The sequence below is a fragment of the Helicoverpa zea genome, chromosome 21, assembly GCF_022581195.2.
Source record: "Helicoverpa zea isolate HzStark_Cry1AcR chromosome 21, ilHelZeax1.1, whole genome shotgun sequence".
Taxonomy (NCBI): Eukaryota; Metazoa; Arthropoda; class Insecta; order Lepidoptera; family Noctuidae; genus Helicoverpa; species Helicoverpa zea.
The window spans coordinates 6573778-6591638 of record NC_061472.1 but is presented as its reverse complement, the minus strand read 5'-3'; the positions used below and the strand labels follow the sequence as shown (position 1 = coordinate 6591638).

The 17861-nt window shown below is 34.6% G+C and overlaps 1 protein-coding gene across 1 annotated transcript in view; it reads right to left on the bottom strand.

Annotated features, from left to right (window-relative positions):
• LOC124640840 overlaps positions 1-14352 on the bottom strand; it is an 83047-nt gene extending 68695 nt beyond the window's left edge. The window contains exon 1 of the mRNA XM_047178776.1: positions 14128-14352. The gene's annotated coding sequence lies outside the window, so the exon portion shown is untranslated. The remainder of the gene's footprint in view (positions 1-14127) is intronic.
• Positions 14353-17861: the final 3509 nt, after the last annotated feature.

Genomic DNA, 17861 nt, shown 5'->3' with positions numbered 1-17861 from the left:
TAATAGCTTTGCTGTTATGCTGTTTAGTATGTACTTAGAGATATACACACATATACTTATGGTCTGCTGCAAACTGATGGTCCGATTAAAATGAAATTTACAGGGATACTTTACAGGTTGAGAAAGGACATACATAGGTTATTTATTATCCAGGTATCACTTATTATATTACAAGAACGCGGGGAACAGCTACTACTATTGTGAACTTGTTTCATGTAAGATGCCAAATGCATTTAAAGCTATTCAGTTCATATCTCCAATGCATTTACCACACGACATCACCTTTACACACAAGTTTAGCCATGCAATCTCCAAGCGTTTGGCTTTGAGTACCTCAGTCAGGTGCACTTGAATTCACGCGATTGTAGTTGGCAGCTAGCACTGCACTCAGTACATCCAATTTACTGCAAAGTGCATGCTGCATTTGTGTACGTTTATATCTTAGATCATTTAACTAACTGGAACCACCACGAGTTGACGTAGGTATATGACAAAAATTTTCAATTTACTAGCTTGAACTTGACGCACACATGTACAGACAGCCAGCACATGAAGCTACTAAGTATAATTTGTCAAACTTTAATAGATTTTCAATTTGATCTGTAAAGTATGAGGTTAAATGTTGGTTGAAAAAAAAAACAGATTAGAGTAGTTTGATATCTATGCTTGAAGCCAGCTTCCTTGTACTTTTGGAAGTGGCAAAGGATTGACAATTATGGCGTTTCCTGTTGGTTCAATGTTCCAAGGTTTATATCAAATAGCGAAGATACGAGACCATTTGGAACTATTTGTAAACATTCTGCGCGTGTTATACAACTAGAATCCTTGGCGTTAGAATTCGTATTTTATTTTTGTAAGGAGCGGTTTAGTTCTTTATTAGCGTCGGGGGAGCTATGGAATATGGAAGATGTTTTCAGGGTAGTTTTATTCCAACACGGTTTTGTACTAGATATACTTTTACAATTATACTAACTTCTAACCTCGGTTTCACCCGCATTACTTCTTTCCACATCCGGATAAAAAGTAGCCAGTAGGTAGTTAATTCTTAGGCTCGACAGTGCTTGCTTCCAAACAGTTAAATCTGTTTAGTATTTTTTGCCTGACCGCTCGATAGAGTGACTTCTCTTGTTTCGGATTGATTCTTTTGTTTCCTCATGCCCAATGTTATTGTAGAATGAAAATTAAAGACTAAAATAAGTTTTGACTAATAAGTTTTGGCGCATAAAGAAGAAAGTAACTGGATAAAATAGCTACACTTCATCTTGGACATAAAATGTGTTAATAAGACAGTGAGATAGCTGGTTTGGCTCTCGGTTCGTGCAGTGAGTGGCCAAATTTTTGTCCGTCCCAGTTAAGTACAGTGAGGAAAGGACTTTGGCTTGCTTTCAACTGTTAAAAGGTATACGATATACGCTTGTCGTGTATTGAAAGTATAATAATATAGATTTTAGGGTAAAAGTTTTATGAAGCTGTTATTCAAGCTAAGAATATTCTAGTTTATTTTAAAGTACCTACTATGACATAAAGAATTCAAGACTGTTTTTACAGAAAGCTTTGTCAGAACTGTACCTGTCACTTTTGTTTTGCCTTTTATAGGAAAAATATTAATGTTACGAACTTCTTTTTATATAACGTATTAACAGAACTAGTATAATTTACTTATGTTAAATTTTATATTGAAGTGAGGTTGTAATACCAGGTACAAATACGATGCCATACTGGTACTTATCTCACTAAATAATATGTTAGACCAAATGCTGATTAATATTACGTATTTAATCCTGTGGGAATTAAACTCCCCTTCATAGAATAACCTTCCCAGAATATGCGTCTATTGTAGCACCCTTGTTATGCATTTGAATGAACCCCTCTATATGTGACGGTGTATCCCCTGACGCTTCAGGACAATCGGACCCGGTCATAACATTACTGGCTAAAGTGAGACTCAACCCTCTACTACTAGTGAAACTGTGATAAAGACCAAACCTATCCAGTAGAAGAATATACGAATATACGAAACTCAAAGCTATTTATTCAAACTTTGCCACAGAACTGTACTTTTCGAACTGCAATTTTTACAAAAAACAGCCCCCAAAACGGTCTTCACTATTTCCTACTTTTTTGCAGGGAAGAAGAAGTGAATTGTAAGAAGTAAAGTGACTTTGAAGGAAATGTTAAGTGTACCCAGGATCTGGTTAAGAAGATGGACTTTAAAAGTCAGAAGTCAAATGCAAGAGCCAGTGGGAACCACTGTCTGTCGATGTTCTCGTCAAATGGCCTACATTGTCAACCGCTCAGACATACGCAACCCTTAGGTGGTTTTCCTACACCCTTGAGACACAACAACACCCACACAGTTTATAACTCTTCTTAATTAAGAGACCTACGAGTACATGATGTGTAAATTCAACATTACACAACAGAATATACTTGTCATATGAATTACATAGCCCAAGGGTCTGTGGTCACGTCGCATCAAACAGTCCCTCTGACACCAGTTGTGTCTATTTCTGCCTAACCTTGCTAATTTAAAAAGGTCGTATGTCTGAACTCTCTTTTGATATCTAACTTTATTTTAGTGGGAAACCGGGTCGCCATCTAATTTGAGTGGCCCAGACTTACTCTGGCAAGGTGATACTCGTACATTTTTGTTTTCATACTTATTGCATTAGCAAATGGAGTTTTAGCTTAATTTGCGTTCGCTGGGAAACGCTTTGGTACGTTTGTAATTAGGTTTATATGTTTAGCTTAATGTAAAGTTAGTAAATTAAATGGTTAATGTAAATGGATTTGTTTGTTTTGTGTTTGAATTTAGATTGATTAACATCTCACAATTCTACATTTTGTAAGGTCAAGGAAACATTTCAACAGCCTCCCAAGGCTCACGAAATTCAACAATAAAATATTCATAGTACTGTCAAAACACGGCTTTATGGCCACCGCTATGAATAACTAAGGGGTTCCATGGGGACCTATAACGTATAATTTATTAGGACGTCAACTCAGGTAATTGAAAGGCCGTAGATACACTGGCGGAGATGCCAACTGCTCTTATGGTGGGTCTACACGATACAGACTTCACGTTTATACAAATATCTGTAAGAACTTTAAGTCTGAGTAAATATCTAAACTGGAAATGTAAAGTCTATGTAAAAATCTAAAGGAGTGAAAATATGATGACAAGATGTTTTTGAAGACTTGTCATTAGCTCAGACTTTTTTATGCACAGATTTGTTGCGAAGACAAAATTCTATGATAATTTGTATCTTGTGGACCCACCATTATGTTTATTTTGCCTTCTGTTTTACAGCTGTCGTTAAATATTGATGTGCTAGTGTAGACCGGCCTGATTCTCTAATGTTGTACTTACCCTTTGTGCAGGGATTTGCTTAAGCAAGGAACAATGCAAGAGGAAATGTAGGTCTGTATGCTAATATGTAATGGGATTGTTTTCTTGCAAAAGATGCATGGACAAAGGAATTTGTACTTCTCATTATTTGGTATTTTTATGTATTTTCTCAGTTTCTTGACTATCTGTGAATCTTTAATCGGTTCTGTAGTAAAGGCGTCTCACATAGACAGACACAGGAGTACTTACAACTGTAAATGTAGGTACCACGCTAGAACTACGTCTAAGACACGTTATAGAGATATTGACCTAATTCCTAGCGGAGGATGATGATTAATTAATATCTCTGCCGCTAATTAGTTATTACCCGGTTATGATACTGTAGTCGAGGGAATTAAAGTACCAGGTGTATAGAATGTAGAAGAGATTAATAAAATAAACATGAGAAGGTATTTATAGTAGATCATGTAAGTACGTTCGTTTCTTAGTGGTGAAGAACGTATTAAAATAAAATATTTTCGTCACCCCAGTGATACTGATTTATGTGACCTATATAACTCTTTATCTAAGTACAATAACAAAAGTTCTTATACAACAGAATACCTATGTCAATTTTATTCAATAGTTTTACAAAATGATCTTATTATAGGGAAATATTAAAACTAAGTATCAAAATATTCATCCGCATCGCTGTCAGCTGGGATCGTGCCCAAAAGGCTGGCTGCATTGCCACGCTGGATGGCAATGCATATCTTTTGACCGAAGTATAGGCCAGCCCTTTGGTCACGAGTGGACTCCACTAATCGCTTACTAATTTCTCGAATTTTAAAGTTTACTTATTCTGTTGTATAAGTAAAATAATATTTTGTTTTTACAGCTCGAGTTACAGAAGACTTGAAAAGATGTTTTTTAAGATTTTTGTAGACCTCTAAACTATATTAGTATTAGTTAGTTACTTACACTTATAGAATTATAATAATACAGTGTATCTTTTGAAAAGTAAAAAGGAACAAATTGGCGTGTTTGTAAATATGGTCCGAAAAAAAAAAAGTTCTTATTACGTACTAGAATTAGAATAAATAATACTCCAAACCATTTGACTTACTAGCAAGTACCAGGGCAGTAGGAAGACAAGGCGATACATGTAACACATAAACAGACGGGAGCAGATAGCCGCTCGTAAATAACGGTCAGCTAGATGTGCAGTGACGGGGAAACCGCCAAGACTTTAACTTTCAGCGTTTGCACTATGCTGCTAAGTTGAGACCAGTCACATGAATGTTCTAGAAGAAAAGTTTGTTTTGTAGGCTTTGCAGAAGCAAATTAACTTGACTAAAATGATATTATATTTCTTCAGGAAAAATGGTAGAATATTTAATTTTGTAATAACTGCTTATTTATCTTACAGGAGCTCTTAAAAACCTCATCCATTGGCTTCCTATTATTGTGATGTAACCCTTATAGTGGTTAAAATATTGATTGTTATTTTTATATTACGATTGGCTTTCTCTACTACTACCAGCTCGGTCGCGGGAGAGCTTACATAATATGACATTGAATTACAAATTCAGCATGTGAAACCTTTACGAATGATTAGGTACACTGAGGTGCATTATTACAAATTGCCTTTGAGACTGTCTTCGAGTAATGATACATTATTATTGATCATAATATGTCCAAAGTCCATCCCAGTACAACTAATATGTTACCGCGACATGATCTGTATCGAACTTTTATGACAAGAAACTACGTGATAAACTTATCGATTTGGGTCAAGTGTTCTGTTGAAGATACATGTTTTTGATACTGTTGAACTGATTCTTTTTTTTTGCAGACTTTAAATAATTCTTAAAAAATAAGTTAAAAAAAGATGTTTAAGTATATATGTTTGAGCGCGATTATTCCATGTTTGGCTGAACTGATTTTGATGTGTTTGCGGATAATGTCAGCATGTTTGCATTTTTGTGAGAAGGATGCATGACTGAGTTAAAATTAGTTATAAGTTAAATAGTGTAATTGGCTTTGGCCGTTCTATTTAAATATATAAATAAATCATGGTATTTGTCGGACATGGAAGAATATTTTAGGTATGCTATTGAAGTCGGTTTTACTAATCCTGAAATACTTACTGTGCTCAAAGTATATGTTGTCAGCAATAGAGGTGTCACAGAAATAACTATATAGTCTGGGCAAAAGGTCAGTAATATAATAATAGACAACCTATAACATCACTTATTTAATAGATTTCTAAAACCAAACGTTCTTCTAAGCGAATTCCATTAGTAATGGCAACATTTGATCTATCGTAGAAGTGCATTCACCTAATGCCTCATAGCCACGGAGGAAGGAAAGATAAGCGGAGATGCCGTAATGCAAGTAGGTCAACCACCTTCTTTAGGTCAAATATATACGGTGGGCATGACCTAAACAATCAGTAACGAATGAAGTAACGAGGCGTTCGGGTTCTTTGAGGTAGCTCTCAACGATTTTTGGTATCACAAAATATGTATAGTCGTCTTCAGTGAGGACATATATGGGTGAAAAAAGCAACGTTCTTCGTCCCCCGCACACCCGCATTTTGACGCGCTACGTTCTGAGGAGATTTTCTGTTATGACACCTCTGCTAGTAATTTTGTTCTCCACGCTCGTAGCAAACTGCACGCACACACACAAACACAAACGACGCACACACAGCCAGCGACATCTTGTGCGCTCTAAGATATTTCTAGACTAGAAGCTTCAAGTTTCATAATTTATGATCATATCTTTGATATTAGGGAGCTGACTGCTGACGTGAATATTGTAAATTGTTCGAAAATATATTCTGGTTTTAGTTTAGTTTACTAGGACAGCATTTATGCACGCACATGTTAGATATATCTGCGATTTTATTAATTAAAACAGCAACATTTATGAAATAACTAAATAACTAAGTCGTCCATTTCTCTATTTGAAAATTTATTTTTATATTTTATTATTGACAAGCAAGATAAAACTGATTTGTTTTTTATACAAACGCGCTAATGCGCTATATGAATGGAAAGGTGGAGAAAATATTATATCTTCATAAGAATTCGAAGACTTCTTTTATACTAAAATATCTACTTTTCAACATAACTTCTGCATATTTCTAATATTTACGTTTCTCTCCCCTTTGACCTGGTGCGCGGAAATAACCTTAATCTTGTGTTTAAGTAACCTGAAACTTGTGAACGCATGGTTTACCTACATAATAGTTACTAGGTAACCATGGCAACCTAACCCCCTTCACCGCGTATTAAGCGGGAATTCTATATTCTATTAAAACTAAATAATACACTGGAATCAACATAAAAAATCACAATGTTTTATTTTAATGTAAATAGAGATTTAGTTTATTTTAAAATACCTATAATGTACAGATTTTGAAATAAATAAAAGATTTATAACCTTTATTTAGGTACATCTTTTAAATTAAACCAATGTTTTATATTCATTTTTTTGTTTTGTCCTGTCCTACCAATAAGGGAGGCCTAAATTGAACAATGGTTATATAACTTTGTTATGTACCTACATATATTCATTCTTTTTTGCATTTTCAATATACATGTAAATGAATATTTAAACTTTAAAAACACCGAAGAAAAACATTACTTCCTATCAACACAAGCAAAAATGCTGCTATAAAAATAAAAGTTCCCCGTTCAAGTTGGGAACTAGGCAAACATAAACTGGGATCTAGGTACTTGAAATCCTTTAAACAATGGCTGACAGTGGCCCATGTACAACGTGCATGGAGTGCTAATTACCTTAGTGGAAGTTAAGTGCACCTACTGATGCAGCAATGGGTGGAAAAGTTTGTCTACCGCGCATCACGTTACTCAGATTCATTTAGAAAAAGTTTCGGTAGTGAAAATGGAAATAACCCGGGCTTACTTGATCAAGCTTTGCTAATTATAGGTTGAATAGATATAATAATATATGTATTTGTAAAATTACCTGAGTTTTATGAACCAAAATAATATCTATGTTTAATTGCTCATAAGTGTACAGAGACTTGTAGCAATAATTGCAGATTGGCAATTAAGGGTTCATCATTTCACATAAAACTGTCATAATATGTTGTGTTATGAATGCAATGGTAGTGGCATTTCTAAACAGCAAAAGTTTGCTTTTATACTTAACGAGTATCCCACTGCTAATAGGAAAAATCCCTTTTCCCACAACCACAAAGCTACTTGGTCCAATTATCCATACAAATCCTACAAAAGAAATAACGGCAAAGCATAATTTACCGTAAATAATGCCGCGAACGTTATGATTTATCGCATTTACTTAGAAACAGCACATTGTTGCTACAAGAACAAAATCTGTTATTAAATCATAATTCATAATAGTTTTTCTTGGTATTTGTGCTGCCCCGTTTTCCACGGCGGCCATTAGTCGTGTTTAGACCACAGATTATCAAAATTATGTTTACACCCAATTTTTGTTTTTTTTTTTTTTATTCTTAAACAAATAACTGGCCATGACTAAATTATTTCGTAATTAAGAATGTGACACTATTTCTCGTTCCTAATTCAAAATTCACTATGTAAAGAATTTGCTATTAGCTATTAGAAACTTTTTTGTCGGAAACAAAATGTGTTTAGGCCATAAATCTTAGATATCTTTTTTACTTTATATGTTTTTGTAGAAATATTTAAAAATGATAACGACAGAAAACGTTACCGTTTTATGTTCTCCATTAAGTAGAACATTTGCATGATATCTACGTCGGAAACGAGCATTAGGTGTGTTAAATATTCCGATTGGGTCTCATTGATGGCGCCCATAAAATATTGCTCTGATATTGCTCCTCATAAAGGGAGATCATTCACACTGTTTGTAACGTTTTATTACTACCAGTTTTTATCTTGGACATTCTCTAAGGGATTAAATAAAAGGAAGATAGAGGAATATTTTTATTAAGTAAGACTGCAGCAATTTACACGAGCTCGGTTGTGAAGTTATCCTCTTGTGACCCGGAGGTAGTCATTATACTGCAGTTTTCACAAATGTATGTGCGCAATAAATTAACTTGAATAATAAAGATAGGAGACTCTATGGTCCAACTTATTGTTGGTGGTAAAAACTTTTTGTATTATTTTTATTAACAGCTCTTTGTACCTATATTTTTTGGTAAATGTTTGTTTGGGCCAGAAGTAGTAAATAAAAACTGATATTTCTATCCATAAACCGTGCCTTTATTTACCAATAAAATTAAATTAGATGTGTTTAAATGAAGTCACAGTAAAAATAACCAGCAAAACAGACAACACTGCAGTTATTCCTACAGTACAAACAACTTTCTCAAGAACTAGCTACGTCATCATTCAACAAAGCAAACGTCACGTCCGGCTGATTAATAAGTGTTGCCACAGTGGAAATATCCCACTAATCCCGGTAAATAAATCAAGGCTTCTTTTGTTGCAACCCCTCCTAAATGGTGCGTGTTATGTTTCGAGCGCAAAACCCATTACTTTCAAGTTAGGCAACCACGCAGGTATATTTCCATTTTTTTTTGGGGACTTGTACTATGTTGCCCATTTATTATATTGTTTCAAAATAATATTTTTTGTATTTTTACCTAAAACCTTTTTTTGTTTAATCACTTACACTATTGATTTAATTATATTATGTCGATAATACTATGAAAATATAAAATAAACCTTCAAAAACATAATACAATAAAACGGAACGTAAATTATCATTCTAGTAAATTATTAGCTGTAGTAATCACATCTATTACCTTCACATCAACGCAATTAAATTCCGTTCTTCAAAGTAGAACATGCCTATAATTATTTAATTGTAGCTAAATATATGTCAAAGCCTATCTATTACAGGCTATCTATAATAAACTATTCAGGTATCAAGGCGTGCTTTGATAGCAGCTAAATATTTAGTCGTCGGCAACAATGGTAAATGTCTAAACGCTTGTGGTAAATCGATATGTTGTCAGGGCTAGTGACCGAGTGGCACGGCAGCGATCGATATTCAACACACACACTCATCATGGCCCCTATGCCCAAAAAAAACCTTGAATAATTAGATTAAAGATAAAAAAGCAAAAAGGTGTTTCAATGGAAAATATGGATGGAAGAAATAAAAGAATGGCAGACTTCTTGAATCTGCCCTCTTTACTTCGAATTTGAAATAGGAACGTAAAAAGTAAAAACCAAATTCCTAGAATTTCGCGCTTTAATTAAATTTTCGAATATCGAATGTTTTTTTTAATCGTAATGTATTCTCAGAACGTATTCTTTCCAAGAAGTTCAGTGTTATTTATATAACCTTTTTGGTGATACGACTTTTGGATTCCATCCAAGACTTACTGTGGTTCTTAGTGGCGAAGGATTTACATTTCAAGTGACACTGGCGATATTGATACCACTTCAGTCATGCATAACGTACGAGTATAATATTTCTACGTTCCTAGTTTTATATGGGTTATTTTTTAAACCGTGTACGCATTAACATAGGTAGAAACTTTAGAAATGCTACGAATGCTGCTATAGTGTAATTTTGGAGACTAGTTGCACTGTTTTGAGTTAAACACGATGCTTAAAGTTAGGTATAAAATATAAACTAAGTTTTAAGTAGTGATGCTTTGTTTTAACCATGGCTTTATGACTTGTTGGAAATATACAAGGCTATAAAGTACTTAGGTATGTAGTGTTAACTGTTACTCTATTTATGAGGAGTAGGTTTATCATCACACTACCATTACATAATATGCAGGTTGAGTCGATTGGAGAATGTGGAAAATTATTTTCTAATTCCTCTTTCTTTTAAAGTGAAAATACTTGACCGATCAACTTTTTGGTATTATTTGTTACCATACCAAAAAATGTGCATAAAATCTGAACAATTTTATCTCTATGCATGTTAAAACGTACTGATTAAATAAGAGTGGTAGTGTAATACATTATAACGTTTTATAACAAAGTGTAACAATGGAAGGGGTTCTTTATCGAGAGTACACAAACTTAATTAAAATAGAGATAGGTTTATTGCGACAGCAAAAAATGCGTGTCCACGTAAATTACTTTCGGGAATGGCAGGACTTTTATTCAATTTGCTTTTTTGCTCGTTTTATTAACTGGCTTGTTAAGAATCAGCAGTGCTGAGTGTATCAGAGTTCATCAGTTGTATATACATCCGATTATATGTATTATCTTATGCTGGATTGGTTAAGCTTGATGTAATTGAGTGAGGGCTCGCGATGGTGGTTTTTGAACGAACCGTCAGCATTTTGACTTGTTGTCCTTGACTCTTAGTAGTTTTGCCAAAGAAAGAACATGACCGGTGGTCGCGCAAGTTAAGCGCAGAAGCTATGTCCTGTTGAACTCAGAGTATGCTCTTTTTGACAGGGAAATAGGTTTTGATTTTGTTATGGCTGATGATCATAAAGCACAGAAGACCATATCTACACCATTAGCAAACAATATTATTAGTGTTTATAAAACCGAATAGGTACTTCAGTTATCCGAAAGTTTTCGGTAGTCTGTCAACAAATCAATTAAACTAATGCAAATGCCTCTCATCAAGTCTCATGATACAGAAAAGACATATTATATGTATTGTTGCTGATCAAAATCCGGTTTTATACCTCTAAGTTATAGTTTTATAGTTTTTTTACAATTTACTCAAAAGGGTTTCCCCAACAGCTGGTCACAAACCTACAGTCCTTATTTAACCCTAGGTAACCTAATTCCCATTATTGCAATATTACGGTCATTACTCGTCATTACACTTCAGGCTTAACCACGAACTAGCGTGACACAGCCTGATGCTAAACCAGTCATTAGTTATTGATTACTGGCGCACAGCTGGGTTAATGGGGAGCTAAAATGCATTCTCACTCCTGCTGAATATTATAATTTTATAAGCTGGGGATAGGGGCGATTTAACACGTTAGGGGAAGCCTATGCAACATTATAAGAGAGAATAGATTTATAAGGCCACATTGTGTAAGGTTGTGTGTTTACGTTTAAGTAGAATTACTAACATGTCTACTTATGTTATAAGCGGTCAGCAGTTCTTGCTTTATTTTTACTGAACGATACTTTCGATATTCGTGTGCACTCAGCTTTAGAATAAGTTGTAACGATAATGGGTGTTTTAAAATTGGAACTTCTTGTTATGACCTCTTTCATGCTTTTTAAAGTCTTTTAGGGCAACTATTTCTTTATTATTATATTCTTTAAATCTACTCAAAGCTTTGTTGGTGCGAGTGTTAAGCGCAAATAGACAGCTGACACCAACTTAATGAGGGGCGTGAGAGTGTGTGAGGGATTGACAAAGCGATTGATTGGTGTTTAGCATTCGTAGTATCCAAAACTATATACCTTTGTATATCAACCAGCATGCAGGTTTGTTTCTGTAGTGAAGAGTCTTAAGATTGAGGATTTTAATTTTGTTTCGAGACCTGCTGAACATAATTTAATTGCTTGACAAGTATGGTTTCTTTATTTTCTGTTTATAATTACTCTACAGTGATACATTCAAACACCAAAATAACGTTTTAAAAGAACTTACCTACACAAGTGCTTTGTTTCCACAGTTCTTACCTTCTTAATTTCAGGACCCGTTTGGATCAAACATAATTCATTTAACTTCGAATAATTTTAACCTCGGATCGAACCCTAATTTCAACTTCACCACCGCCGGCCGCTGTCACAAACTAATTGTCTAATTCAATGGTACAAATTCATTCAATTTCCCTGAAACTAATTAATTGGTTTCTACTGTTAATTTTGATTTCAACGTGGGTTTGACGGCACGTTGAATAGAGGTCGCACCGTCAAATTGATGTCCATTTGGGTCATAAAGGACTATTCAATTCGATGTTCAATGTGTCTACGCCCCTTTGTCCAAATACGATTTTGTGTTAAATATGTTAAGACCTTTTTAAGTGAAGAAATTACTTACTTTCTTGGGAGCTATAATGGGTTACGGAATTATCTAAGCTAGGTTCGTTAATGTTCTTGTTCAGCTTTAAGCTTCATGTTTATATGTAAAACTTATTGCTATGGCGGTTAGGTAATAGTTTCATTTCATACTGGCGGATTTTCCGCTCCGTTTTACCTACTGCGCTTTGGTTCGGTTCGTACGGGGCCGGTCGGTCGGTTGGATAGTTAAAATAATTTATAACATATTGCCGACTGTCATCGAACATCTTTGGCAGAAGTTATGGGTAGTCAGAAGCCAAAAAGCCTGACAACCATTCTTACCTAGGGGTACTGGATTGCCCGGGGTGGTTGTTGAGGAGGTCAGATAGGCAGTCGATCCTTGTAAAACACTGGTACTCAGCTGAGCCGACCCCAACATAGTTTGGAAAAAGGCTTGGGAGATGATGACTGAACTGTAAAACTGATCGTCAAAAATAGCGACCTGCAATGACGAGTTCATAATTACCCAACTAGAATCGCGATTAGTGTCCCTATACCTACTGAATTGAAACAATAGAGTTGGAATTCGGCCTAATCGCTCAGATCAATAGTGGGGCTTCAATAGAAAGCTAAATATTCAAGTGTTTGCTGACAATAGCTTCATTGGTGCGAAACAGTTGACAGTCTGTGTTTGCGAAGGATTGTAGATTTGAATAGGTTAGCGAAGTAGGTTTTGTATTGAAGGTCTGTTTGCTTATCTTGGTTTTTGTGATAAACAACATACTGTCGGAATCTTGTTTGTGCTTGATCTTATTTAGAAGCACACTCTAGCTTTGCCTTGTTGACATTAAATAGTCGACGATTTTAGCAACTCGCGTATCATTTCACAGGACATACATACATTTCATAAATTGTTTTGTGGTCAAAATTCCTTTATTTTCCCCGGCCCATAGATATATACCATAAGGACGAAAATACATAATATTATTAATGACATGATTTAAGAGAAAAAGACCCTTTGCAAAAAACTTAAAAAAGTGAAAGAAAATAAATACTTACCCTACAATCAAAGGTTATAATGTACCTATGCAAATATTAAAAGCACTAGAGCTAAAGAAGGTACCCTTCATACGGGGAATAATAAAAAAGTTACAAAATATTTATAAGTAATTCCAGTCCATCGGTTTCCAAGTTAAGGTTAGACCTTGCGACCTTGAAATGACCAGCCGAAGTTGTAACTTTTGGCAATTTATAGTTTTCAAGTTGCGTATTGCGTGAACTTGCGTGTTCGTAAAACATTGATGGATCGATACGTTTAATATTAGAAACCACAGTTAGGCTACTCTATATTAAGTAGAATGTAATGTAATTTTGGGAATAAATACTTAAGAATTTGACTTTATTGCTGTCACAATAATCTTACTTATAGGTATTAATAGCATAAAGTTTGTGAGTTTGTGAAGTTATTGTAGGATATAATCTCAGGTACTTTTAAACTGATTTTGAAATTCGTTTTACCGATAGAAAACTCCGTTATTTGTGTCAAAGGCTATATTTTATCCGTGTACCGTGTGTGATCAGCTTGTAGTTATATACAAAACTTAGAAACATAAATCAAAAGACACAGCAGGAACACAGCGCTATACCGCCTTTAAAGTTACCACCAAATAGGATAACAGGTAAGTATTATAAATATTTGTATTATAACATAATAACATGGCCAAAATTATCCAAATTATCCTAAATTAACTTTGACCAAAAACTTTTCTCCAAGCAGCTGTCAGTTTGCGGTCTTCAAGTCTGAATAAAGCCATTTACTATGCCGACACCAACTTAAACCGGTTGACACGGGTTCTAACTTACCTTCTAACTTTAAACAGTCCTAACTGCAGAACAATCCAAGTTCACGTCACAATAACTTAAACATCACTCATTTGTTTTTTGACTTAATCACCATACTGTTAGCTTTATAACTGTTTCACTTATAACACATAGTGACGTCAGTAAGTTGAGAAGTTTTTCGTTGTTTTCGATGTCGGGAGAGAATTTTCTCGTCACGGGCACGACCGTCCCTGCCGATGGTTGTCGCGCTACTGAAAACCTGAAACCGTGTATTTCTGCAGTCGTCCTGTAAGCGGCTTTGCAGTTATTAGTGTAAGGGTTAAAGCTTAAGGTATGAAAGTAGTGCGATAAATAGGTAATAAGAAAGCGTGGTTTCGTTTGCGATGTAATTAGATTTATTTGTTGCGTTTTGTGGCGGGTTTTACTTTGTAATATGGTTGAAGCTTTCGTTTATGAAGTGTAATGTGATGATTAGAAACACAAGTTTTTAGTACCTAATAAGTGTGTTAGCGTGGTAGTTGGCCCTAATATAAAGTGTCGCTACTCTTGAATTAATTAGATGGTTTTAAAGCTTATTAATTCAGCCATAAAAGCATAACAGTTCCCTAAAGAAAATATAAGATCTTTAAAATTAAACGAAAATTCCCCTCAATTTTTAGAAACAGACCCAAACGCGCTGTGACGTAACCAAGGAAATCTGCACGCAAAATTAAATTTCCAACAATTAATTTCCACAGAATGATAACTGGAAATTAAAAGTAAACTAGAAACTGTGAAAATAAAACTTCGCTGAAAAATTAATTTGGCCAGTGTATTCAATTAAAATGGTAATTAAGTGCCGAGGTTGATATCCACGGAGTTTTAGCTCAATGAATATGTTACTGGCGTGCAAGACTGGTACTCTCGTCATACGATGTTCAATTTATTTTTTCAGTGTTTTATTATAGGAAAAGTGGAAAGCTTATACGTTGTTTACTTTTCTATATAAGCTTAGTTGAACGAGTAAAGTTGGCAACTTGACGCCCTGGAGCGACGAAGCGTTGTTGTATTGTATATTAACTTGTGAGTGAGAGAAGTCTAGTGTAAAGGCTCATTAAGTGAATTTATGTTATTTAGTTCACTGCTTGATTTATTATACGGATGAATATTCTTTGCAGGACTACGTTTATGTCATTATTAAGATATTTTGTATGTTTGGGTATCCTTCTTACCAATATTATAAACTAGCTTCTGCCAGCGGCTTCGCCCGCGTGGTGTGTTGATAAAAAGTAGCCTATGTGTTAATCCAGGGTATCACCTATCTACATACCAAATTTCAATCAAATCGGTCCAGCCGTTTTTGCGTGATTGAATAACAAACATACATCCATTCTCACAAACTTTCACATTTATAATATAAGTAGGATGTGAAAGTAACTCGTGTCAGTCGCGTTTTCATGACATAACTACTGAAGCAGTTTAACTTAAAATTAGTACAAACGCAGCCCAAGAGTCTAAAAAAAGGTACTTTTTATCCTGCTGCAGGAAATAGTTCCCCCTGGACACAGATGAGCTACGGGGAACAGTGGTTTATCAATAAACAAGTATGGTGCCTAATGCCCTATTTTTTAATATCATCAAATAAATACATATTCAGAAAACTACCCCCTTCCTTACATTTCTAAGTACCCAAAAGAAGCGTGTCACAATGATATATTCTAGCCAAAGCTTCCTACATTCAAGTCGGTAAAGCTTTCGCTTGCTCGACAAAACACGTGAAGCGCTATACAAAATTGAATTTTGAGTTCATACTTTGTAGTGTATCAATATTCCTTATTTCTGACCTCGTTTGAAATTGTGTGAATATGAAAGGAAATTAAGCGTCGGTAGATTTAAAGTTGCGTCCAGTTTAATTGAGCTTATCAAAAGTTTTTCTGAATTTTAAGCCGTCATTGTTATAGGTGCTTTTTTGGCTTTTAGATATTGTAAGTAGGTATTCAGTAATATTTTGAAAATACCTGCGTAAAAGATTTACCACATACTTATTGGCACAGAGAGATGTAACATAGTGATCGATCACAATCTTGCTTTCTCTGACAATCCATTATGAATCAAGATCTGAAGAAAAAAAAGACCGTTGAAAAAAAAACGAGATAAACATCGTCTTAAAGCTCTTCTTATCAGAAAATTATTATCCTCTAGTCATTGGGCAGATTTAAATAACTTGGCGAAAGAAATATGACCTCCCGTTTTACTTTAAATTACATTACATTTGCTTTTTTTTGGATTCGCGAGAGATTTGTCTTAATAGTAAGTGGATTTAGCGGTTCAATGGAAATCGAAGTCGAAACGAATTGGATTGTTTCACAGTCTCTCTTCTGATCTTTCAATCTCCATATTTTAAGAGTTTACTCAGGTTCAGTGAGAATAAGTTGTAATTATACATATACGGATTCGGTACCACTCGAAAAGGTTGTTTTATAACCTTACTAGCTTCCGCCAGTGGCTTCGCCCGCGAGGTGTGTTGATAAAAAGTAGCCTATGTGTTAATCCAGGGTATCACCTATCTGCATACCAAATTTCAATCAAATGGGTCCAGCCGTTTTTGCGTGACTGAATAACAAACATACATCCATACATTCTCACAAACTTTCACATTTATAATATAAGTAGGAAAGTAGGATTATAATATAAGTAAGATTTTTGACGTCGGAATTACATTATTTTTGAAATGAAATGAAATGTATTTGCCAAAATATAGGTACATATTTATGTTTCATATTTATCACTCACTTATCATCGTGAGCATATTGTCGGGACAGAGGAAATTGGGTTACTCGGCGCTTCAGAGTATCATGATTGCAATCACCGTAGATGTGTTCTAGTCCTTACGTTATTATGTTATGCAGAATAATGCATTAGGATCGTCATTTATTAGACTTACATGACAGAGATATGCAGTACCTATTAAAACATAATATAAAAAGGTGAGAAATAATCGAGAATCCTTTTTATTGACCACACCAGCGGAAGTAGTCTAAAAGCTAACCAAAGTTAAGAAAATTCGTGTGTATAATATCTTATTTATCTACCCGTTTTTCATTTATTTTAAAACTACATATGATATTATAACATTACGTTACCCGTTGTGTTTCCAGATACAAATACATAATAATTATAAAATACAAAAAACCGAAGCTATGTGTATTTATCATCATCGGGAGCTCCTTATAACGATAGAAATATCAACTTGTAATTTATCCATAACCACCCAAACAATAATAGTATATTACAGGAACGCTTCTGCATTTTCCTCCGAGAATATACACGTGGTATTTTGTTATGCATGAAAAAATAAATTGTCAATGATACTCCTTAAACTAGCAGAACAGTTTTACGTGTATTTTGTCGAGCGTAAAACAAATGCATGAGGAAATATTTCTAAATCGAAAAACTTTTATACGAAACGGTTCCTATGGTTGTTCGACTGCAGCTATGAATATCTTTGAATTTCTGTCAATTCAATGTAATATTGGACGTGAAGAAAATATGTGCTTCTAAATAAACAGACGCTTTGATTTTGAAATACACTGTTTATTTGTAAAATGACAACCACAAACACGCGCGTTGCTTTCACGTTTAACTAAGGCGCCATCTTTAAAATTACAAACTAACGATGGGTTTCTATAACTGATCTAAGATTGAATTTTACATTAGCTCTGTATAAATTATGTCTAATTTCGATCTCTAATCGCATAATAAAGGATAGATAGAAT